Source organism: Xyrauchen texanus, chromosome 3 (assembly GCF_025860055.1).
Source record: "Xyrauchen texanus isolate HMW12.3.18 chromosome 3, RBS_HiC_50CHRs, whole genome shotgun sequence".
Taxonomy (NCBI): Eukaryota; Metazoa; Chordata; class Actinopteri; order Cypriniformes; family Catostomidae; genus Xyrauchen; species Xyrauchen texanus.
This window is the reverse complement of record NC_068278.1, coordinates 49,853,290-49,879,738: the sequence shown is the minus strand read 5'-3', so window position 1 is coordinate 49,879,738 and position 26,449 is coordinate 49,853,290. Positions and strand designations below refer to the sequence as shown.

Below are 26,449 nucleotides of genomic sequence, written 5' to 3'. Positions count from 1 at the left end.
TTTTGTACAGTACTGTATGTCCTCCTAGACAACAAGAAATCACAGCGACTCAACCACATTCTTGTCATACAGTTTTTATTCTTCCTCTGTAAACAGTAGAGCATGTTAAAATCGTGTTTGCTCATAGCGACATCTCGACGTGGTGATGAAAGAAAGCCTCTCTGTAAAAGGTCTGTAGTGGCTGGAAGCCTCATCTGTCATATCGATTTAAGCAGAGAAAACATGACCAAAGAGCCAAAACCTTATCCTCCTCTTTACATGATGGTGCAAGTGAAATGAAAGAGAAAAGCATATAGAGATTGTTGAGAAAATGCTGAAAGTAAAATAAAAAGAAAAGAATAAACCAGGATATTTCACTTTAACACTGCACTTCCATCAAATCTGGTTATGTGTAGTCAGGCCCCTTGGCCCTTTGCAGTGTGTGTAAACCCATGAGATTAACAACACACTAAGTGCTCTAGGCACATGTTTGTGTGTATACACGTGCATGTGTGTATGTGTGTGTGTGTGTGTGTTCCGAGTGTGTTATCTTTAAGAATTCAAGGCACTCTGTTACAGTCAGGGGCCCTTGGGGGCCACTTCATGTTGTGTTGGTAATTTTCCGTAAGGAGTGAAAGTGCTAAAGGCTAACACATGAGGAGAGAGGAAGGGATGTGTTGAGAGAATGATAGAGGGAGATATCGCCCAGCATGTGGATAAGTGGGCCACCATTGCCAAGTGGTGAGTTTGGTCCCCAATGGTGGCAGCTTATGCCCAACTGGTTATAAAACAGATAGACTGTACATTCTGACAGTATGAGCTGCATTCAAAGATGTTGTAAAATCAGTGGAACCATAATTTGACCTAAACAGCCATTGTAGCCATGTAGAATTCATATTTCAAAGGCATTAAATAAAACATATATTTAAAAATAAGGAAGGCATGTTTCCAACAGTTTTTCACTAAATTAAAATGTAATACATTTCATTTATTTTCACATTTATACTTATATTTAACATACAATCATATATAGAGGCTTAATACAAATCTTATTTACCTTCATATATTTTTACTAAAATATTTGTATTTGTGAATGAACAAGGTGTGCAAAAACTGCTTCACTTATTTTTTGGAAGCCAGATGAATATTGAATCGCACTAAATGATTACTGTGGAACCAAGATTATTATTATAATATAATACTGGATTATTATTTTCAAGATACATTTTTTTAAAGATAAATTAATATATTTCTGTCCTATTTACTTCACCCTAAACTGGGGTTTTAATTTTGACACTGCATGCAGTCGTATTTATTACACTTAACCAAAAGCATTTATTATGAAACAGAAAGTGCAATGTTTGTTTGACCATTATGTGTTCATCGCTGTTAAACTCTCTTTACTGTTCTGCTTTTATAGATTTGTATAATAACTTTATAGCAGTTACTCATTTTTGGAATTGCTTGGATGCTTGAACCTGCAGTACTTCAAAATGCAGGAGAACTGCGCTACAAACAAGAGCCCATGAGCCCCGCCGCTCCCGCACATGCACACAGATCAGCACATCGGCGGTTCATTCTGAAGCGCACACAGAACATGTTTATCTGTCTTTAATCGCAGCATTTGGCAGTTAAATAATCGCATACTATAAGATCATATCTCCATTTTGATTATTACATTAATAAATTAGTCTACTGATGCACTATGAAACTTAATGGCCAAATAAAAAGCTCATTAAAATCATTGCGATATTCAGGATATCATCGAGATTATACCGTGGGTATTCGATGTATCGCCCAGCCCTACTTGCATCACACACACACACACACACACACACACACACACACACACAAAGCAAGAGTATTGACTGTTTTCAAACAGGTTTCTTTAACACTCCCCCCATCTACCAGTGGTCAAACAAATGGATTGTCCTGCCCCAAACTTACACCATTGGTTGAGCCAATCATGCTGTATCAGGCTGGTTTAGATGCTCAAACAAGCAGAGCAGGGCTGTACTTTTAATTCTTTGGGTTTTAGCACTGATGCTAGTGAATTAAAAATGATTAGCACACTGAAGTGTATGGTTGAAATAATATTTGTTTTTTTATCATTTTAATATTTGTTTATTAGGGGCCAAGCCAAGGGGCAGAAGCCCCTTTTGTATCTGTTAGTTTTCCTATTATTATTCTTCCTCTCTTTAAGTCTTTGGCAGCCCATAGAACTGTTCATAGGAAAGTTATTACATTTGGTACAAACTAATAGAGGACACTCTCAAATGTAACTGACCCAAGTTTGGGGTCTCTAACTCAGAGCCTCTAGCGCCACCAACTGTTATAAGTTGCACTTGTGTTTATGCTCCTAACTTTTGAACTGTAAGGCCTAGAATTAAAATATTTTTTTCTGTTATTCCATCGAATCGAATGCTTACATTTCTAGATTACCTAGATTTTCCAGCATTTTCGAACTCCTTCCTAGACTGTATGTACGATTTGCCTGAAATTTAGCAAATTTTTATGGATCATCTAGAGACACTGATAACAAAAATTTATGGAATTCATGGTGACAGCTCAAACTGTTCTTGTATACCGCATCATCGAATTTGACGGCAATCATGCTAATATGAACGTGAGTCTGTATCTTCTCAACATTTCAGCGTATTGACTTGAAACATGTTAAATGTCGTCAACAAGCATGACCTGAGGGTACCTGCACAGTTTCGGCACAGCGCCACTTAGTAGTCAAGAAATATGAAAAATTTAGATTTTTTCTTGTAACTTTTTATTATTTTGACCTACAACCGTGAGAATGGCCTCTTTATATTCCTTGGGGCATACAGGCTTGAATGATACTCAGTTTTTCATATGTCGGCCATATTGGGCGTCGGCCATTTTGAATTTAGTCTCAAATTGCTCTAAACTCTATACAAACTCATTGGCGTATCATTATGGAATTTGGTATGTGTCCTGAAAGTACTCAAAAGTTTTGGGGACAGTGAAAAGTCAAAAGATGCAAATAAATGCTTATAACTTTTGATTAATAAGACTTGTGGTTAGCTTCCTTTGGTCATGCCGAGCACATTGATACCAAATTTGCAATGGTTTATTTTACTGGTTTAAGAATAGACCAATGAAAATTCCAGATCCATCGACCACTAATTATAACAGCTTATTAAAAGGAATGCATTCAACTAGTATTTCTCTAAATCTCAGAAATGCCACTGTTTAATCTGTCCTCTGAAAATTCTAATATAACTTTTATTGATTGCATCAGTTTATGCCAGTCTCTCTCTCTTTTTTTTTTGCATGCAGGCTGTATGTGTGAATCTTTAGAGCACTGGATAAGTGTGCAGCATAGAAGGAACATTATTACCATAACCCTGGCAACCAGTTGAACTTTGAGCCCTCAAGATTTGTCAATAGCAAAGCAGACATTATAACTGTTCTTTGTTGCAATGCTCCTTGTAGACAGAAGTGACACTTAACACACACGTGTAAATAGGTTTAAATTAGTAGTCGCATGCTATAATTTTAAAGTGTAAATGCAAACAAAATTGTAGCAGTGTTCAGCCCTGAAACAAACCAATGTTTTGAAAGAGCCACAGTGTTTAAACCTTTCAGGGAAATAAACCTGCCAATTAGTTATAAGCTGAAATAGGAGAAAGTATTTAAACATTGAAAAAAACTAGACACTTCAGCTCTTTTTGTTGAACATTTGTGTCTTTTATCATATTGCAGTTGCAGCCATGTACAATAGCTCTGCCTTGATTTGATCCTAAGAACACCCCTTACCTGATAAAATCACTCTAAAGTGCAAGTTTATTGCTTCATTTTACTACCTCTATGGAGTTTGGTTACCTTGGCTGAGTAACAGGTGCTCTAGATCTGACCCCTCATTTGGTCTGAAAATGGATAAGAGTGACTGTTCACACAAGATTAGATCCAGTGTCATTCTTTTGTCTTGCATGAAATAACTACCTGCAAATATTGTCAATACTTAGCAATGACATACAAAAATGTGTAGTTAGAGGCACCTGTGTAATTATCACGAATCAGTGGGGCTGCAAAGGGCTCCTGACACAGATATGAACCAAAATGATATATCAAGACAGCCTCCATCATCTTGTCATGGATCAAACGCCTCCATTCTGTTACATACGCCCACCAGTGTTCAGATCCATTGCACCTGCAGGCTACAACACCACCTACATGAAAAATGTGGGGAGCTGTGCTAACCTTAGGCAGAGCAACCTCTTTCGTGACATTTCTTTGGAGAGAACTTGTTCTCAGGCTACACATGTGGGATAGAATGATGCTTTTGGCATTAAATATTCTTTATGGATATGTTTGATATTTTGGCACTTATTTAAGGTGGTAAGGAGTTTTGAACCTGAAGAATCCAGAATTGCAATTTAGAGAGTTTGAGAAAGTCAGTAATAATAGTTTGGATGGACTTACAGTTATTACATAAAGATTCAACCTAACTAATGGAACGCAATCAGCCACAAGAGTCAACTTGTTACAGATTCTAATTTAGTAAAATAATATAGATTATTAGCATAATACTAGGGTGTCTACGATTGCAAATCAAGATAATTTATGAACTTGTCGCATTAAGATAGGATTCAATTCATTTCAAGGCACAAGTTTGCATATACTTAGTAACTATAATGTCTTTGAACGTGGTTCGTCCAATCATATTTTATAGGCAGAAATATCCATTTTTATAATGATTAACTAATCCTCAATAACAGAACCACCTTTAGAACCAAACCTAACATTTTCTGTTGTTGCACATTTCGTTGGGTTATTGTACACTTTGACACTTTTTTTAGCAGGTGCAAAGCAAATTCTGTTCCAAATAATATTTTTTCACTGACATTGATTTTTTTAATGATCTTTATCATCTGTCATGCATTCCCCAATACCACACATACTGTATGTCTCCCAGATGTCTGTTTATTTGCACTCATCTGCAATACAACTCTTGAACGTTCCCTGTCAGATATTAGACATTCAGCAGATGTTTTGTGATTTAGAATGTAAGTGATTCTGCTCGTATAAACATTTATATCTGTATAAATGTTTATATTATTATATACATAATAATTTGAACACAATGCTGTCCACTCTCTAACAGATATCTTGGCAGTGTATTTGTGCTTACTTGTTGCACCAAATTTAATAAAAGTCTAAAAGTTTAGTAAAGGTTAATGTACCTAACCCTTTGTGATAACAACTGGTTTAACTGTACGTTATCTGGTTTATTGACCCTTCGCTAATCGCCACCTTAAAAGGGTTTTTGACCAATCCTGTCTTTTTACAATGAGAGTATATGAGAGTAATGTGTGTTTGAGTAGTTTAAAGCAGGATTTTATTGAAATGATCGAGAAAAAGGTTAAAAGAAATGTGTTGTAATGGTGACATGATGTACCTTGAGAGGATACATGCAGTGTTTTTTCTTTCTTTTTAAAAAATATTTAAATAAATATTGAGAAGGGCATGCTATGGATTAAATTGAGTCATTCCTCATTCCCAAATGAGCATGTATAATATCAGCTAGGACACCCTGCAATTACTTCAAGGTAAATTAAAGCTAATAACTTAACATTAATTAATTTAGGCATTGAATCAGGTCTTAGTAAAGGTGATAGTAAATAAAGAGTTCAATGCATCAAACTTGATGTGTTATGAGATTTTATAAGCAGTTATTGTCACTTACTCTAATGTTATGAGGTTTGTAATCGCTATTAAATGATGCTTATAATTGTTTATAATCGACTATTATAATTGTTTGCCTCAATTATGATTCACAGTCTGCACATTCTCAATCAAATTACTTTGTAATTTAATAAATTATTTTACAAAAACAACAGATAAATGTGCTTTACAGTGTCACTCTTCAATCCAGCCCACTTAATAATATTATCCATTTTGTTTATGAGAATATTTAGCCAAAAACCGCACCATTCACATCAATCACCCATTCATTTCTATGGGGTGTACTGCATAGCTTGTCAGAGCGAGCGACTGTAACCTAGGGAACGGGCTTTGCGAAGGGTCAGTTACATGGCTACAAACCAATTAAATATTAAATGGATATAACATACAGATTTGCATTGAAATTATGGAAGATTATGAGAAGAAAGAGTTCTGGTGGTGTTTATTTTATAAATAATGACAGTAACTGTTCAATATCCATCGTATTACAAGGCTCCAAATAAATAAATTGACATGATACATTGATTTGAGTTGAAATTATTTTATTAGCTTACTTGTAAATCGCACAGTGATCCAAGAAGTAGGAAAGATGACTCGGAATTCCCGGATGTGCGGTTGTTTCTCAGACATATCAGACCCCCTAGATGGCACCACTGTCAAATCAGAATCGAAGATTCCAGTTAGCCTTGTAATCGAGCCTGGTGATATGATGATATATCGTGGTGACGATATAAAGTGTCAATCGATAGAGATTTTACTATATCACAATATGTAAATATCCATGTGCTCAGCCTTGGCTTATCTATCAGTGGGCAGATCTTCACATGAGACTGAGAGAATTGAAGAAACATGGAAAGGCATGTTTTTTCAGCATTCACATGTTTCTGCGGCTGCCCAAGGAAGTTCAATGATATTTCGCGTTCGGTGCTTCAAATGTGCTAAATATTCTTTTCATCTGGCATGCGAATGTTTCATGTGTGCGTGGCGAGCGCTATCTCTGGAGCATACATGTCCGTGCGAGTCCAGCAGGCTTTCCTAATTCACTCTTTTCTTATTTTCCTTATTCACTCACACTACTCAATCATTATTTACTCAGCAAAACCCCTAAAAGGGCAAGACATATACAAACAATTGGATGACTCCTAAACAGGTAAAAAAAATGAAGATTAGCTTGTTTTAAAACAAGTGCAACAAATGTGATGTGGGTTCACAAAAGCAGAAAAATGTCATCTGTAAACTGTGTTGCTCAACGACAATCACTCGTAAAATAAGCAATCTGTTTTACCACCTCACAATAAAGCACGCAAAATAATATTATGAAAGCCAAAAGATGAACTCTGCATTAATTTTTTAAGTTATTTATTTTTAGCAAGAAGTGTTTACATTTATTTGATATTTATTTTCTCCAAGAAGTGTTTATTTTTGTTGGATTTCTTTACTTTTTTGCATTGCTTTGAGAAGATGTTGAGTTTCTTGAGGAAAGTTTATAATAATAATATTGGTCAACAACATATCAGACTGAAATGTGGCATAATCTAGCATTCTGGTAAGGTTGATTTAAAAAAAAAAAAAAAAAAATATATATATATATATATATATATATATATATATATATATATATATATATATATATATATATATATATATATATATATATATTTATTTTTTTTCTTTGACTATGTTTGTTTAATTCCAATAAAGAAAAAATTATTTTTTTTTTTTTTTCAAAAATAGGCATTACAATATGGTTTGTTAATACATTGTGTGTGTACCGTAATTTCCGGACTATTGAGCGCACCTGAATATAAGCCGCACCCACTGAATTTTCAAAAAAATATTATTTTGAACATAAATAAGCCGCACCTGTCTATAAGCCGCAGGTGCCTACCGGTACATTGAAACAAATGAACTTTACTCAGGCTTTAACGAAACACGGCTTGTAACAAAAATAAATAGGCTTTAACGAAACACGGTGTGGCAGCGGGGGCGTGGTCAAGCGCCCGTCCGGGAGAGAAAAGCGGTAAGGGCGCTTACATCAAGTGCTGAAAACTGTCACACTGGTGCCAGGGTGACAGTTTTCCCAAGAAGGACACGTGAAGCAGGGCACTTGACGTTCCAGGTAAGGCTGTTAATGGCCACAGCAATGTAAGTTTCTCAATTCTTGGACTTCTATGCGCCAACACTAGACTGACGTGTGTGTGTCTGTCTATCACTCACTCACTCACTCACTCTCTCTGCTGCCTTTTTATGCCGCTCTCCCTACGCTTACTGAAATTAGACACAGGTGTTAGACATTAGCTCAGGTGTAAGCGCCCTTACCGCTTTTCTCTCCCGGACTGGCGCTTGACCACGCCCCCGCTGCCACACACGGCTTGTAACAAAAAATAAAAAATTAGCAGTAAACAGTAGCCTAGCAAGAAAGTCATTGGTCACTATCTTCCTCCTCTTGTGCACTGAAACCATTGAAGTCATCTCCTTCGGTGTCGGAGTTGAATAGCCTCAGATTTAGTTGTCTTTTTGCACTGAGTCAATTCATCACGCTGCTGTTTCCAACGTCTCCCGTGCAGCAGTTCTATTTACTTTTCCAACAGCCAGATCAATCGCATTCAACTTGAAAGCTGCACCATATGCATTTCTCCGTGTCTTGAGGGTGACAAAATGACTACCGTAATCAGAATGATGGGAAGTTTGAGCGCGCTCGATTTAATCTAAACAGTAAACAAAAAAGTTGTTTGACCTTAACCTAGTTCGAGCAATTTCATTGGTCTAATGAAATCTTCATGCCGCCAAAAAACTGAGCACGTTTTTTCTTTTTTTTTTAAATAAAATTTGAAAGCTGGAAAAATCCATATATTAGCCACATTGTTGTTTAAGTCGTGAGGTTCAAAGCTTGGGAAAAAAGTTGCATATATATTATATATATATATATATATATATATTTATTTTCCAGAAAACCTTTACTATATCGTGATATACAGTGAGAAAAATAAGTATTGAACGTTCTGCGATTTTAAGTTCTCACTTGAATCATGGAGGTCTGAATTGTCATCGTAGGTCATGTCACTGTGAGAGACATAATCTAAAAAATCAGAAATCACAATGCATGATTTTTAACTATTTATTTGTATGATACAGCTGCAAATAAGTTCCAAAAATCATACATTGTGATTTCTTTTGGAGATATGTCTCTCGCAATAATCATGACATGACTGATGATTTCAAATACTTATTTTCCTCACTGTATATTGTTATTGTAATAAAAAAATTATCATATTGTGATCGGTCATATCGCCCACCCCTACTGTTTAATAAATACTAAATATATACTAAATACTAAAAACTTATTGGCATGCTTTTGTAGTGTAAACAAGTGGTCTCAACTGGATAGCATCACAAGAGGAAGGAAGTGAATTGCAACACAGCCATTCGTTATGACTTGATTCAAGGTGGATTCAGATCATCCTAGTTTAGAGGCCTATGAAGAAGATATTTTCTTTATGTCAGTCCGCCGGTGAATCCAAACAAGGATCCAGTGGAGAAGCTGTGTGGTGATAGTTTGATGCTCTGACAATATCCTGCTATCCTTTACTGTGTGTGTGTTTGTCTGAGGGGTGTGTTTCTTGTTGAAAGCCATATTTGTTTATCGCTGTGTGTGGCCCACTGCACAGCCCTGTCCTGTTTCTCCCTTCTCACGGGGGAAACAGGGCTGTTGCTGCTAGCAACAGATAAAAAGTGCTGTTAACCTCAGCAGGGTTTCAACACATCAATCACACGTGGAGATAAAGGTAGAAGCTTCGAGGCCTCATACACACACACACACACACACACACACACACACACACACACACACACACACACACACACACACACACAGAAAGAGGCATTTGGCCCCTTCATGGAAGCTGAGATGAAACACATGCACACTAGCATAGTCCAATAGCTGAGCATAAAGAAAGCTTCAAGACATACCAACTTAATGGAGCTGAACATATTTTCATCCACTGCACAATGCAGTGTTAAGGCAGTTGTGTAAGGCTTTTCTATTTGAATATTAATGAATAGTAACTTCATTTTCACCTTGGATTTCTTTTCTTTTTCAGTGGACACACACACATACACAAACACACACACAAACAGTACACACTCTCACATGAAGTGGTTGGCTTAAAGATGGAAAAAAAGAAAGGAAATACAAGCATAGTTCACATGTTGAGAATTAGCTGCTAATTGCTTTTCCTGTTTAAGCTTTTGCTCTTAATGCTGTTTAGTCTTTAATAATGCATGGCTTTGTGGTCCGGCAGGTTTTTTAATTAAGCTCTACAAATTAATATTTGCCTGCAGTGATTGTCCCAAGACCTGACTTAATGTGCGTCTCGCAAATATAAGTTAATGCGTTTTCAGAAGCTTCCTTCTTCAACCCCATTTCAAAACAGCATATGTTTCCATTAAAATAATTATCAATTAAGACATTATTTAGAGAGAAAATTGAAAAATATGTCTTTCTATTTTGGTAAAGTCAAGCCATGGTTCTTGGAAGACTGTCTGTCATTCATTCATTTTAGTTGTGATTGTTCGATAAAATTTGTGAAAACAAAACCCCATAAACTTACATTAAAGGAATGATGTGGGCCATCACTCATTAAAATGACTTGACTATGGTGACATTATGTGGTTCGTTACATGTATCGCGGCAGTTCCGAGGTGGAATGTCCACTGTGTGGCACTAAACGTAAGTTAAATGAGACAGTTGAGGTTTCTAAAGTTAATACTCTATCAATAAAAAAAGAAAAAACCCTACAACGAAATTACCATGCTCGAATAAGCTTATAAATGTAGTTGGTTATGTAATGCAAACATTACAATGTATAACTTTACAATTCATATTCTTTAGAGTTTTAGTGTCATAAGATTAGAGTTTAGTGTGAGAACAGAGTGAAAAGTGTTTATGGACTGATTATCTGGCATTTTACTTGTGATTTGTGTGAAAGTGCATGAGTCGTTGTTGTAGCCTATCTAGTGGTTATTCTACCAGAAAACTGTTACAATATGTACATTGAACCATATTAAAATTTTGCCCAAAAAAATGTGTATAGTACTGTAGTTCTACGAGACCGGTTTGCCATATCTAGAGATCAGAGAATATCCTAGAAAGTTAGGGATCTTTTAAATTGTATCAGGGAGCAACCACCCAGCAACCACTTATCAACATCCTTGTAACAACCCTCAACATCTAAGCATTTTGGGGCAAGTTTTGCATGGGCAGGCACAATATTTTTTTTTGCAAGTGGATAAGCCTCTCGACAGATTCGCAAGACATTTAACCCTGTCCCCCATTCCTTCATAGTATTATTGTCTGTAGTCTGTCATTCTTCAACAGTTAAGCCATAATGCTGTAAATGTTGTTTTGTTTTTTGTTTTTATTGTCTGAAAATTGTTTGTCAGTACTTTCTGCCCTCTTACATTCCTGGAATAGCAGTGCTCCGGGCAAATAGTGACAAATGTAAATTGCTATTATGCTGCGCGTTATGATGTATGTTGTGCTATTGCTTTAATTACATGTTGCTTTTGCTTCAAAAAGCATTTAGCAGTGATTTGAATGCCCTAATGAGAAACATAATGAACACTCACGATGTTTGGCTGTTCCCCTGCATATCACCGACATTTTTATAAGCCGTTAGAAAATACCATATTCATCAGCATATTACAATGGCACAATATCATTATACAAAGACAACCCGATCGTAAATTAAACCTCCAATTACAACCATCTATCTGTTGGGAGGTAAAATTAGCAGTGCGGCTTTTATTCATTCCGAGAGAGAGAGAGAGAGGGAGAGAGAGAGATGAGGGATGCCAAACACCTTTGTAGATTAATCTCCATGGAGGCATTTATTCACTTTATTGTTTGGCTGCTAGCTTGGTCTCCTGACTGAAATGAGAAGCTACATTAAAAGCTCATTAAGGCCTGTGCAGCACCGCAAGACTGAGGAAACCTCCAGTTGTCCAGTCAAGTGTAATGCTGGACTTCCCTTTTTGCAGACAGAGAGGGTTTTGTTGCTTTTGAAGGTGGTGGTGGGCAGAGATGAGCTGGTGATGTAATTAAATTACGAATGACTGGCTCATGAATATTAATTTGGTTAATAAATAGTGTATTTGATCGATTCATCCAGAAAATATGTCTGTGGTAGAGTATTTTCTCATTTCAAAGTCAAAACTGACTTGAAAAAATATTAATACCAGCATTGGGGAGTAGTTAACTGAAAGCTAAAAGTGATACTACTAACTTAACTACATTTTTCAGGAACATGACAGTAGCTAAGGTACTGTATTTTCACTATAGTGTAGCTTTTCAGTTTTTCACAAAATGCTACATTGGTCACATTGTATTGCAAACATATCAATGGAGATGAGAAAGTAATGAAACGTGCTTGCCTAAGCCGTCCTCTTACTCTCGTGTAGCACTTTGAAAGTAAAATCATTTATAGTAATTTTACGGTTAAGCCCAATTAATAGCATGTGTGCACTGTAAAAAATGTCTGTAATTTTAACAGTAAAAGACCTTTAAAATGCTACTGTAAGGGGGTTATAATGAGCAAGGAGGCGGCGAGAACCGGCTTGTCAATATAAATGATAATTTAATGAAAACTTAAACCAAAAGCACAAACATAAACACACATGACGGACATGCCCGTAATTCTCTCTCTCTCGAACTGTCGTCACCGGCCGCCTTTATCCCTCGCGCGCCCCAGCAGGCCGATTGGGGACCGGGCGTGCGACATTCTAGCCCGGCCCCGCCCCCTCCGCTCCACACTCCTCCCGGCATTACCTCAGGCCGGGGTGCCACCAGCATGGCCTACACCCTCCCACTGGGGAGGGGCGTGCTTTGCGCCCAGTGAGGTAATCCCCGCCTTCCTTGACCTGGGAGGAGACAGGAGGGGAAAACAACAACAAAAAAATCACTAAATCGGCGAGGGAAAAGGCCAACACGGTGCGAAAGAGAGAGAGAGAGAGGAGAGGGAGAAAAAAAACTCACTCATCGGTTCTTTGATGTACTGTCGCTGGTTCTCGAACACTTCTCAACGGACGACAGCCGCTCCTCTCCGGGCGAACCGGAGTCAAACCTCCGACCTCCAGCGGACAGAACGCCCCTCCGCTTTTCTGGTGGCACCTGGGGACATTCCTCCGCCCCTGGCAGCGGCCCTACTGCTCCAGGCAATCAGGGAGTTACTTCCCTCCTCCCCTCATGGACGGCGGTCTTCCCTCGACCCCTCCGCATTTCTGGGCAGCTGCTCCATCGCTCCAGGATTTCGGGGAATCCAGTCCGCACTCCCCTCATCCGGGCGGTCGGGCTACTCCGTCACAATGCAGATGGCATCGGCGCTCCCCTTGGTGGACGGCAGTGTCGAGGACTCGGGACATCCCTCCTCCTTCCCAAGTTTCGACACCAATGTAAGGGGGTTATAATGAGCAAGGAGGAGGTGAGAACCGGGTTGTCCATATAAATGATAATTTTATGAAAACTTAACCAAAAGCACAAACATACACACACACATGATGGACATGCCCGTAATTCTCTCTCTCTCGATCTATCGTCACCGGCCGCCTTTATCACTCCGCGCCCCATCAGGCCGATTGGGGACCAGGTGTGCGATATTCTAGCCTGGCCCCGCCCCCCTCCCCAGCTACAGAAATAAAACATGAATTTATTAATGAGAATTAACTGTAAAATACAGTACAATGTTTAATATATATTTAAAATACAATAGAGTAGTTTTTTTTTATAAAATAATATAATCTTGAAAAAGAAATTATGACTGTCAGGTTATTATTTTAATATAATTCTGCTATCAGAAGTTTGTAGGTCTGTTGATAAGAGCATGAATCAGCAAAATGTGAAAAAAAAATAAAAATAAAAAAAAAACTTTACTGTGTACAGTTATAGCACTTTTTATTTTAATAAACCAAAATTGCAGCAGAACATCAGTCGATGTATATCATGAATGGGGACACATTTGTCCTTTTTATTTCAATAGAACAGATAGTGAGCCACAAAAAAGCATTAGTCAACTGTACATCTAAAGACTATGCGGGCAAAAACATTGCCTCTTTTTGTCTAAGTAAAACATAAAATATGACAAATTCCAGTGCTAGATTGCAACTCATTAAACATAAAAAATTAAATGCTCTTATCCACAAAATCATCCTAGTAAAAAGTGTTGTGAAACAGTTCCCCACCATAAATGCTCGAGCCACAGAGGTCTCACCGTCTTGTTGGGTGTTCTCTCAAAGAGGCTTTTCTCTGCATAGTTTTGCATTTACTACAAACTGAAATATGTAGTTGTACAGAGGCAAACCATCTCTTGATATAAAATGGGCACTGAGCTGAATTGAAGTATAAATTCCTCTCAGCAGTCCTTTTCATTTTCACACCTCTTCTCAACACCCATCCTCCTTTTCTCTCCTTTTCTCTCCTCTCTTGTGGAGTATCTCTTCTCCCTATGCGGAGCTCTCCTGCACAGCGTTGTGATTACACAGGAAAGAAGCTCTATAAATCATGTGGATTTATAGTGCTATAGTTAACACAGCTGTGGGCGTCAGTGCTTAAAAGTGGAAGAAAATAAGTGCAGGTACTCTGTGTGTTAGTGTTAAATTAGAATTAGTTTTTCTTTTTTTTTTTGGTAAATGATTCTCGGAGACCACTTTTGTTCACAACATATGTTTATTTAAAAATAAATAAATACGTTTGGGAGTTACTTTATGGCAGGACTCTTTAACTTATTTCTTAGTGGGCTAGATTATCCAGATATGAAGCCAAAAAATGAAAATGAAAACACTGTAAATAATGTGCATTTGTTTACATCAAAATTTTGATTGAAAATGAAAGATTTTTAATGTAAATTAAACATAAATTACTTTTAAGATCTGGCTAAAGAACAAAATTGACTTAATACCCTCAAATAACCAATAGGTTTCGATAACATTTACTTTGAAAATAATACAAATACAAATATGGTTATTGTTTATTAAAACAGAGGAAGAACATGTACATCTGTAAAATAAAATAAATAAATAAATTGATCAATTGTCACACATTATACATACATTTCTGCATATACATGGTGAAATTATTTGTTTTTCACATATCCCAGCTAAGCTGGGGTCAGAGTGCAGGGTCAGCCATGATACGGTGCCCCTGGAGCAGATAGGTTCAAAGGCCTTGCTCAAGGGCCCAACAGTGGTGTCTTGGTGGTGTTGGGGCTTGAACCCCTGACCTTCTGGTCAGTAACCCAGAGCCTTAAAGTGCGTACACACTGCCAGCGACATTGCGCTCGACAGCGACTCCATCCCATTCATTTTCAGTGAGAGCACAGCGACCGTTGGCGACTAGATGTGAGCGTGTCCAGCGATGCAACAAAGTTGAGACAAGTTCAACTTTATTCAATTGAAGAGCGACTTACGGAAGCGACAGCCAATAGGAGAGAAGACGGGAGAGCTCACGTGATCCTTCTCTCTCTCTCTCTCTCTCTCTCTCTCTCTTAGCTCCTGCAGTAACGGAAAGATGGATGAAAGGCTAATTCTTGCTGTTAGAAATTTTCCTGTGCTCTATGATATGTCTCTTCCCACATACAAGGACATTTTTAAGAAAAATACTGCGTGGAAAGGTGTATCTGAGATCGCGGGGAGTTTGTGGACCCAGACAGACCGGCATTTCCATTTTCGCCGCAGATAAACAGCCGCTATGCATTTTATGTTCTGATTCCATTTATATTTAGTCTTTTCCCTCCAAAATGTTTGTTTTTAGCGGCAAGAAAAGAGATTCGCTGTCAACAGCAATGGAATAACATCCGTGAATGTCATTTATAAACGTTACTAGGCAACCAGTAGTGGGAACACCCACTAGCGACTTCACTGCCAGCCACTGGCGACCTGCAGCGACAAAGTCACTGGCAGTGTGTACGCACCTTTAACCGCTGAGCCACCACTGCCCTATAGATATAAAAGTCTGTATATCTTTGACAATATTAAATCACATAAGAAAACAATGACAATCTAATGTAGGACTGTCTTTTTAGATAAAATAATAATAATAAAAAAATTATGCATTGCCTGTTCTTTGTTTTTCTCTATTATTCTCCCATTCAGAAGGGGAAAATGAGCCTTTTATTGTCCTGCACATGGTGAATTTGTGCAGGAGACAGACATTTGTGCAAGCAATCATTAGTAAACAGAGAACAAACTGATTTGATTATGTTCAGGATTGAGAAACTCTGACACGCGTCTGATTATAGAACCAAACGCAATCAGGACATATGCATGCATGCAGGTTTAATGACACTTCACGTTTTCACATTTAACAAGCACGACTGACCCTGAACAGATGAGACACGCCCGTTTAACATTTGAAGAATGGAGAATAAAAGCAAACGTCTATGTGTATTTTCTTTAAAGGTTCGGTTTTCATCGTCTATTTATCTTTTGTTGAAAAAGGTTGTGCATATGAGCTGGCATCACTTCTGAAACAGCTGTGAAGTATTTTTATGTCTGTAGTCTTGACTGCACCTGCTAAACAATTAGCATAAATACATTTGATTGAATAAGACGTGATAAACTGTGCTCACTTTAAAGTTGTTATGTAAAAGATGGTTCATATTTTAAAGAGCAGTGTAAGTGAACTAAGCCCAGACAAGCTTAAACACGCTGTTGCATGCACTATGTGTGTTGTTAAACTCACCTCTGAGTTTTGCGCAGAGAGCGCTCAGGTGTTTAGACTGTGATGAAATTTTTTTTCAAAATCTGTTGGAGGTCAGATAAATTGGCAGGCCGCATTAAATCATCCACTGTATTACATGAATTAAAGAAAACACATCACACCAGGAGACTCTGAGAAGTGGTGGTATGCAAGAAAATCTGCTGGTACTCTGTAGACTAAATTAGAGAAGTGCAGGAAATGCGTAGCGGCGAGTACCTGTCCACTTCAAGCACTGGTGGGAATATAACACGGCTCGCTCAGGTGTCTTAAACACCCAGAAACCAGAACACATCAGCTCTCTGACCGCACCACATTAAAATGGCCTCATTATCAGAGCAGAACCGGCATTTAACATTGAACTCCTTTATCATTTTAACATTGACTCAACCTCACCTATTAGTCAGAGTATGGTCGGAAAAATACTTTTTTTATATTTAATTACCTGGCTGTTTGGTTCTGGGTTAAATTACTCAAAATGCTGCATTATTTATGTTGTTCGTGTCAGTACAGGCCTGGACTGGTAAACTAGCATACTGGGCATTTTCTCAGTGGGCCCACATACTTTGGGGCCGATCAGGGGCGAAATGGCTATCGGGAGAACCAAGCGGGCCTGTGGGTCAGCCACGAAACTTGCAGAATGGTCCGCGATAAGCTAAAATGTGCTTTCGCGTTATGCAGAACAGACCACAAAATGGTGCCGCGATATACAGAAAGGACAGCGAACAACCCCTCAACAAGTTTTGGGCCAGTTGGCATGTAAAATCCAGGGCTGTATTCTCTTCCCAGTCCAGCCCTGTGTCAGTATATTCATATTGATTCTGTTTTTTAGGTTAGGTTTGTATTGTGTCAAGTTTCACTGTTATTGGCGTGGATTTTGCTGATACCAATAACAAAGGTGGTGGGAAACGCTGATAACCGATTTATCGGCCAATAGTTTTAAATGGATTTATAGATTTATAGATTTTTTTTCTTTACTATGGCACGAAAAGATAAAGAGTCAAAAAATTAAGGTTTGGTGCATAAAGTTGGACTTTTAAGTATAAACAAGCCTGAAACACACAATGGAATCTTGTTTTGAAATGACAAAATGATTAAAAAACTGTCAGCAACTATTGACATAGATTTATAACGAGAACAGATAGTTCCAAAAAGCAACTATCGGCACCAATTAATCGGTAAAACCAATTTATGGGCATTACCTTAAATTAGCCTAATTTTATACAGTGACCGGTTTCTCTTTTAGACAACCCACCAACTATTCGATTTTGAGAATATATATTTTGTTTTTTAGAAAGTAAATAGGGTCAGTTTTGAGTTTATGTTGAAGAACTTTAACTTGCATTATGATTGATAAGCTGGGTAGTTTCGCATTAGATAATATTACTTTTTTTACACAAAAAATGCAAATATGTACTTTTGTTAATTTGCTCCTATGTTCTTTGTTCCTTTACATCATTTCCATGATTTTCAGTCTTGTATTATCTCAGGCTGTGTCTAGCACTCTAGTTCTCAACACAATCTCACAGGAAATACCTGTGCTGCTGTCTGGGTTGTGTTTCAGCCTGAGACCCATTGCCAAAAATCAGAGTGAGGGGCAGAACAAAAGCTTTCTCTGAACAAAAATGCTTGAGGCATTGAACAGGCCTCATCGACTGTGAGACAAAAGACCCGCAGGCTTTACAGAACCCTGAGAGCCTCCTGCCACCCAAACAAAGGCAGAAATTAAGAAGCGCTCGGAGCGATACGCCTCTTACACACACGCTAAAATGTTTCTTTTATAGCTCTAGTGGGTTTTAACATGGCGTCTCTCCTAAGGGTGGGAATGGAGCTCTTCTTCTTGCCTTTTGTCAGGGCTACAGGGAGGGAAGTTGTATTTTATCATCCCTTTTTTCTTCTCTATTTCTTCCCTACCTGAGATGTTAACACCTCCTATAACACTTCCTGTGTTAGTTTTATTAAAAGCACTGAAGGCTTAGGTTTGTAGCCCTCTAGAGGTGTTATGATGATTTTTATTTATTTTTTTATTTTTGGGGTTTTCATGATCATTTTTGTTCATGACAGGAGTATTGTCTAGTCTTGAGCTGTTTAAAGTATATCCCTTTCTTAGTATTGTTGCTCTCAAAAAGGAAAATTCTGTCATAATTTACTCACCCTCGTGTCATTCTAAATCCAAATGAATTAATTTTTTCTGTAAATCACAAAAGTAGATGTTAGGCCATGTCCACACTAATTTGTTTAAATGTAAAACTTCCTTTTTTGTTTCCAATCATCATCAGTTTCCAACGTATGCAGGTTTTGAGAGCTAGGGGTTTGCAGCCATTATCTGTATCTGTATTTTTTCATATGACAAATTGATCTGTATTTGTCTCTGTATTCGGATAGAATACAAAGTGTGGGCGGAGCTTGAACCGGGTGTGGGCGGAGCTTAAACCAGAATTGCGTTAAAACTAAATGAAACGGACATTTTTAAATGTTAATAGTTTCTATTAATAAAATATGCCTTGGTTATGCCTTTTCATAATAACTGTTTAATAATAATAATATAATAATTAAAAAAAAAATTAAAATTCTTACCAGATGAAGCTGAATTTATTGGCCACACAAACTGTTGAATATTTTGTTAACTATGGTTTCTCCTGGTATTTCTGATATTAATATCTGCCTGAAACTCTGTTCATGTATAAAATTATTCTGATGTGAATATTAATGTGGTCAACTTTAAGAGTCGGCTAGATGAGATCCGATGTGAAATCATCACTTCAGGTCAGAAATTTTACATAACACCCAGGTTTAGACTGTAAATAATCATGGGAATCACATGTGAATCGTGTGATACATTAACATAGACATTTCAAGAAGTGGAAAATGTACATGATGTCATATCTAGTTAATATCACACGTGACAGGCTCCAGACATGCCATGATGAGTTTACAGAGACTGCAAACAGAGTCGAGACCGCTCCCATCCAATCTGAAAGTACACCGTGTGCGTATTCGTTCATAAGGGTTACACAAAATATTCAAAATATTGGCTGCACAGATTCATAAATTAGTTGAAATTTTTCAGTGTTGCTTTATGCGTGTGTTTCTTGGATTATAGTCAAATTAATATTTTTTATATTATTTGTATGATATGAGGCTGTTGCTTCTGGCTCTCTTGCATCAAAATCAGCTCATACTTGTTTGATTTTATGTCACGGTATTTGTATTTATATTAGTGCTGTTGAAGTTAACGCTTTAATGCAAAATTCGATTAACACCACACATTTTTTTTAATGCGCTAAAGTGTAATATGACACTTTGAATAAATTGTTGTTCATGAGAAGCGATTCAATCGCGCAATGTGTAAATAAACAGGAGCGGGAGACGGCTTCAGCGAACCACGTGAGTTTATTTACACACACTGAATGCAACGCAAACAAAAATAACGCTTTTCAGCCTGACAGTAAAGCTTCCATAACACACACACACTGTGCTCAGCCTCAGGTTCAACCTCTTTCGAAGGACTGAGCCGTTTTTATTATCTCACCCGACTTTCACTGTGAACATAGAAAATTTAATTAGCCACAAGTCATCTCAGGTGAATATCCTTAGCGCTTTATCCCCATACGGGCACTCCACCACGGCATCACCTCCACAATCATGATTAACTACAAAACATTATGCGATTAATTGCAATTAATTATTTTAATAGTTTTGTAGTGTGCTACTTTCAGGAGCGGGTTTGATTATTAGCAATAATTTATAATTATCAAGGATAATCATTAATTATTAAAATCAATGGAACAATGATTAGAATTAACACTAGCTTATTGAATCAACAATTCAACAATCATTTGAGGTCGCTCGTAGAATGTGTGTTCATCCATCGTTTTACTCTGAATCAGTTATTCGAGGCACGGATGATGATAGGAGGCCATTTCCTCACTCTGTCAGCAGGCAGTACGGCTGCTGATTCTCGGCGGGCTGGTGGAGAAATCAGCAATGTCGACTGTGTGTGTGTGTGTGTGTGCAGGCCTGTCTTTGTTTTATATCTGAATACATGAGGCCCAACAGTTTGACGGCCCTAATTTATATATATCCTCTGTCAGTTACTTCCTCTGATATGTATCATGAGGCATAACAACTCCACCCAACTGCCCTCAGTTTTCAATGGTAGAAGTTAACTTACCTGAGATTGTTTTTCCCTTAGTTACCGTTTGCTTTTGGTCTGATTAGGAGTCCATAATCATTTGGCCCTTTTTGTACTTCCTTAGACTGTAGTGGTAAACATAAAGCTACATAAGCGTGAATGAAAAAATGGATAATTTCAGAAAGAGCATGTGGAGGGGAGGAGGGCAGCAGGAGAGTAAGAAAACATTAAAGACAAGCAGAATTTTTTGGGTGTTAACACTCAAAACTGTTCACTCTCATCTCACCTCCTTTGTGGCTTTGCATCAGGCTAACAGTTGCACCCCAGCAGGTACAACCCAGATTTCCTGTAGCAGAGCGAGCATGTTTATCTTCTTTTGAGGTGCTTCTATAACTCATATAACACCATACATGCTTGGTTTCGGATGCCACATTGCCCTGTTCTCTCCGCCCCTGGTCAGCAGTAGGATTAGCATGGTCTTGTCCTTAGAGAAATGTCCCAGATCTCCCTGACCAGACTCAGCTACGTGCTTTCTTTCCTGCCCTTTAGATCTGTTAGATTGTGTAGGCGTTTGATTGTTTACAGAAGAAGAGGTTATCATGTCCCTATTGCAGCAATTTAATGGTTACATAGACTTGACCCTGAAGCAGACAGTCACTGAGGCCTATAATTTTGTTGTTGTTGTTGTTGTTGTTTTTCCATTAGTTTTGAGCTATAATAAGTCAAAAATTAGTAGAGGTAGATTGTGTACCACAGTGATGGTGTTTACATGGTCTCTGCATATTTAGCTCAGTGTTAAACAATAACAAATAAATCACACACCACCTTTAAATATATTATGAGTTTGTGTGTATTGTAGTCTGAAAGAAATATATTTCATATACTTTATTAATGTAATCATCATCATATTTAACATCTCATTTTGTGTTCCAATTAAGAAAGATCCATAACGGTTATTATAAATATTATTTTTTTTAAGTAAATCAAGAATTCTGGTACATCCTTTATTTATTTTAAAATGCATTTGGCATTTAGATGAGTTAACGGTTTGATCTAGAGACCAGACTATCCACCTGCTTGTGTGGCTCAATGAACAGACTAACTCCCTCCTGCTTTGTTATTTATACAGTCTGTGATTTCTCTTTGTGCGGAAGTGCCCTGATCATAATGAAACCCACTATGATGTAGGACTCCCATAGCTAAAGCTGTTGCACCTCTAACCTGGCTAATCAAAACCACATTACATTGTCATGATTCAAGGGAGATCACCTTATCAAACAGTGAAATTTTATAATCCATATGTAATAGAGTAATAGGTCTCTAATTTCTACTGGCCCATTGTCACAGAATACCCAGCGAAGGCCAATCAGGTGTATTGCCATTCTCAGAGAGTCAATGTAAGAGCACCCTAGCTTTGCCCAGAATAATTTCACCAGCCAGATGGGCTGAGAATTAGATTCCAACTTCCCCTACAGAGAGAGCGAGATAGGTATGAGGATATTGGTGGGAGAGGAAAAATAATGGTTTTTGTTTTCATTTACATTGCAAGTTATTACATTTTAATGTAACACCTCTGGGACCTTGAAGCATTAAATGGCTGTTGTTGAGTAATGGAGTCTAACTGCCAGTGAATGCAGAGGGAGAAATGAAATTAGCGAGCACAGCAATTTGGCACAGTGATTATGGGCTCCACAGAGGCACTTCCTGGTGATTTAAGAATGCTAACATTTAAGCACGTCAGATCTCATTATTCTTCAAGGTTAAATCAAGCTACTTCCAAGGGGATGCAGAGGAAAGACAGGAAATAACTTCCCTTTTCTTTTTTTTTTCTCTCTTTGTGTTTTTTCACCTCTTCCGCACTTGCATATTTAATATACAATGAGATAACATAGTAGGCACTGCTGAATTATTAAAAGTTAAAGGTGAAGGGTTTAATTTTTGCTTGTTGTTTTTTAAAAAGGTTTCATGAACACCCCCCTTGCCTTTCATTGGTCTTTCAAACAGATAGCCCCACTCCAAAGTCACTCCGTAGGTTGATCAATATTGTTATGTTGGGTAGGTCAAGATTCTCAAATAAACTGCATTTTTTTGATGGGCCACAGAGCCATTTTTGGTTGTATTTTCAGTGAAAGATATGGGCTTACTGTTCATATTGTGGTCCTTATACTGTATATGATCAAGATCTGTGCTTGGATTTTATGGTTTCTTTAATCTACTATAGGATCTTTGGAGCTGCAAGTACAGCAAAACATTTTTCTCTTTTTCTTATTTATTTTAGAAGGTGCAATTTTCCTCTTTGCAGTTGCTTGCACAGCATCTTTTGTCCTGTGTATACCCCTCTCTGCTATTCACATCTGCCTTTATCTGATTGCATACCACAACAATGCTTTACTCTTCCTCAAGCCAAACAAAAAGCGAAAGGCCATAACAAAACAGAAGCGTTTGGTTTTTTTTTCCATTATGGTGCATCAAATGCTTTTAAAGGTTTTTACCCACTAGGCGTTTTGTCACCCTGTTACTGAGGGGCTTCTCTGGAAAAGCATGTCGTTGCATGGATAATAAAAGAGTTTAGAGCCGCGAGAATGCAAATGCACTTACTGTAACTCACTGTGATCAATTCCCAGTGCCGCTTCGCCAACCAGACAGATGGGCTCTGCTTTTATCTCCATGCATTTAAGGCTGCAGAAATCAAAACAGAGCATTTGTTTCCAGAGTAGAGAGAATGTTGCTATTGTTTTCTCTTGGGACAAGAGGGTCGAGAAATGTACTTAAGGGAATGATACATTTTTATTTTTTTAAGTGTTTTGCTCCTTGCACTGTAAATAAAATTGTCATTAGTCACATCTAGGCAAAATGAATCAATTTAACTGCCACAAATGGCAATCAGCAGTTAAGTACAACTGCATGAAAAGAATGTTTCTTGCTATCAGACATCATAGCTTTCGAAACATATCAAGTGTGATTTACAAATACACTTTTATTTAGTCTTCCTAGGCTTAAGCAGACATCACAAGCTGTTCTTGCCTCAAAACATGCATCATGGTCTGCATTCTCTCCAGTCCATCAGACTTGTTGACGATCAACTGCCGTGAAGTTTGCTATGCAGGAAAAATCATTGACACTCCTCTACATATGTTGACATTTAACCTGTAAAACCTAATGATCATGCTTTTTCACAGTGCTTTTTAAAAAGATAGCCCAGTTTTTCAAATTACGTTCTTTTTCTCTGACATCACCAAGCCCTTTTATTTTTAGCCCCTTCCCTCCAACCACCTGGCTCCAATTTGATAACTCCGAATTTTCATGATCCAGTCAATTTAAAATGTGTAAAATTAAGTTTTGCCATCAATTTTTGACTTGTTGGATATTCTAAATATTTTACATTGGAGAAGTAAAATGGGTTGCAAATTTAGTTCCAGGTTGACTTTTTGCTTGTTTTTATTGTTTAATGCAGGGCTTTCATGTTTAGCTGATTATTCCACATCACACTTGAGAAGCCTGTTGTGGTTGTTCCTTTTTAGATGAACATCTTGTATTTATCATCTTTCAGCCTTCTGAAATCATTGTCATTCCCATGGCAGCGAGAAAGAATTATCAAATTAACTTCAAATTGCTCACTCACCCAAAACAAAAGCCTTGTGCACCTTAAAGATTTCACATCTGTTCTGGAGTTCGCCAGGGCAAAGTCAATACTTCTCCTCCTGCTAATGTGCATTATCAAGGCCAGGGGTACTGCCATGTGGCTTGTCACGGTAAAGAGCCTGTGACAGTTCTGATGGAACAGCTCGGGCCCTGTGTGGCCACTCAGGCTAATGCATCTGGAAGGAGGCTATAGGCATGATAGAGAGGAAAGATGTAGAGACAGACTGAGAACGGGAGACAGAAAAAAGCTGTAAGACCAGTGGCGATGTCTCACTGCTGGGGATGTCCAAGTGCAAACCAACACTAATGGAGATCCTGTTTCTTCACTGGAAACAAAAGTATGGTTTGTATTTGGTACAAAAAAAGGGTCAAATGACCCGAATCGCCCTCTCTATGTGTTTAGTGATAGTGGGTGAGTAGAAATTCAAGAACTATAATTTATCTATATATTTTAATGCATGGATTTTACACAGAAATTGTTTTGATGGCATTTGTGGAAGTGTTTTAAGTGCTTGATAAGATAAGTGTTTATGACCTTGCTCTGATAAAAGAAAACCATTTAAAATATTTACATGGCCTTACATGTTGACGGCTTGTTAAGCATAATCTGTATATGATTGTGCATGTAAACATATATATTCACAATGTTGAATCAGATTGAGAATTGAGAACCTGTTCTTGTTCATTTTTATTTTTTTTTATTTTGGTACCATATGACGTTCAGTTCAGACAGCTTTGCCTGCATACAGTGTGAACGGTGCCGAACAAATCACAAGCAAATGACTCGTATTAGCCATTTTTTGTAATGAATCAGTCAAAAAAACTCCAAAGCAGTAAAACAATCGTCAATGGAACCGGAATTGTGATGTAATATCAGAATTGGAAATGTTAAATTCCTTGCAATTTTCATACCTGATTATAATACAAAGTCAAATCTAATTTTGATTCGAATTTTACATGCTTTTCCCACATTTGGTATGCTTTATGGTAATGTGTAAAGTTAGACCTTACTAACTTATTTTTTGCACTTTCTTAGAATGATAAAACAGATGCATTCATTGTAGCTTTGATGTATACAAATTTGCATATGATGCAGTTATAAATCTTTCCGTTTTATTTCGCTATGTACTAAATCAGTCTCACAATCACAGGTTGCAAGCATGCTAGAAGAAGGCACAAAAACAAGCCCTGAGAGAACAACAAAACCGAAACAAGAAAAAACTGTTTCCACTGTGGGTTTGCAGTATTGGCAGCTGTGTGTAGATTCTCGCCTCGTCTGAAACTAACCGCCCCCCTTCTGAGTGAAAAATGTCCCACCGCAAGATGAGCTGATAGGCACACACTCTTGTTCCCACATGCTGATAGCAGTTTGGCTTGATACTATCTCACCTGAGAGAGAGAGAAACAAAGAGAGAGAGGCAAAACACCCTTACTTCTCACTCTAAAGTGCTGCTTACTGGATGCTGTGAGACCGTTGTGCTCTTTAGGAAGTTATTTGACTAAGTTTCACAAACTATTTTGTTATGATCTGATAACTAACACCATAAAAGTATCATATAAGTGGAACATATGACTCATGCATAATATTTCAAAACATCTGAAGCTGTAGGATGGCAATTGTGTGGAACACACTGAAATTCATCATTATTCACAGAAAATCTTGACATCTGCCCAGAGGCAGACTGGCCATCAGGAGAACCGGGACTTTTTTCTGGTGGGTCGGCCGCAAATTGGGGCCATGGTGTGCCTCGATATGATGAAGGGGGCAGTGATATGCCGAAGGGGCTGTGATATACAGAAGACAACAGTGAAACACATTTCCACATTCCAACCACTACTCTGTGTCTGTCGGCAGTGCCCACCTCCGACTCCAGATGCTCAGATTTCTGCCACGCCACGGAGTGACTCGCATATTTTCCATTAAATTCGACCCAAATCATAATCATAGAACATACTGTATATTATTTACTCTAGCCTTTTACATTCGTGAAAAAGGAGAACTTTGGTGTGTCTTCCACCTGAACTGCATCGACTTGCCATGTGTTTGATACCTATGCTGTGTCCTAGCGGTGGCGCTTCTTGGCCGGTGTGCGATTGCCTTAAGAGTTCATGAGGGAAAGATAATTTTGTCAGTGAAGAGATTGATCCAGTTCACAAAATCAGTTTTTAAATTTTTTTAAGTGTTTTGCTCCTTTCACTGTAAATAAAATTGTCATTGGTCACATCTA

General features: G+C 37.8%; 1 protein-coding gene across 1 annotated transcript in view; it reads left to right on the top strand.

The window, feature by feature from the left end:
• The window catches only part of LOC127624978 (fibrosin-1-like protein), a 325,886-nt gene that overhangs the window by 179,626 nt on the left and 119,811 nt on the right, over positions 1-26,449 (top strand). The gene's annotated exons all lie outside the window — the stretch shown is intronic.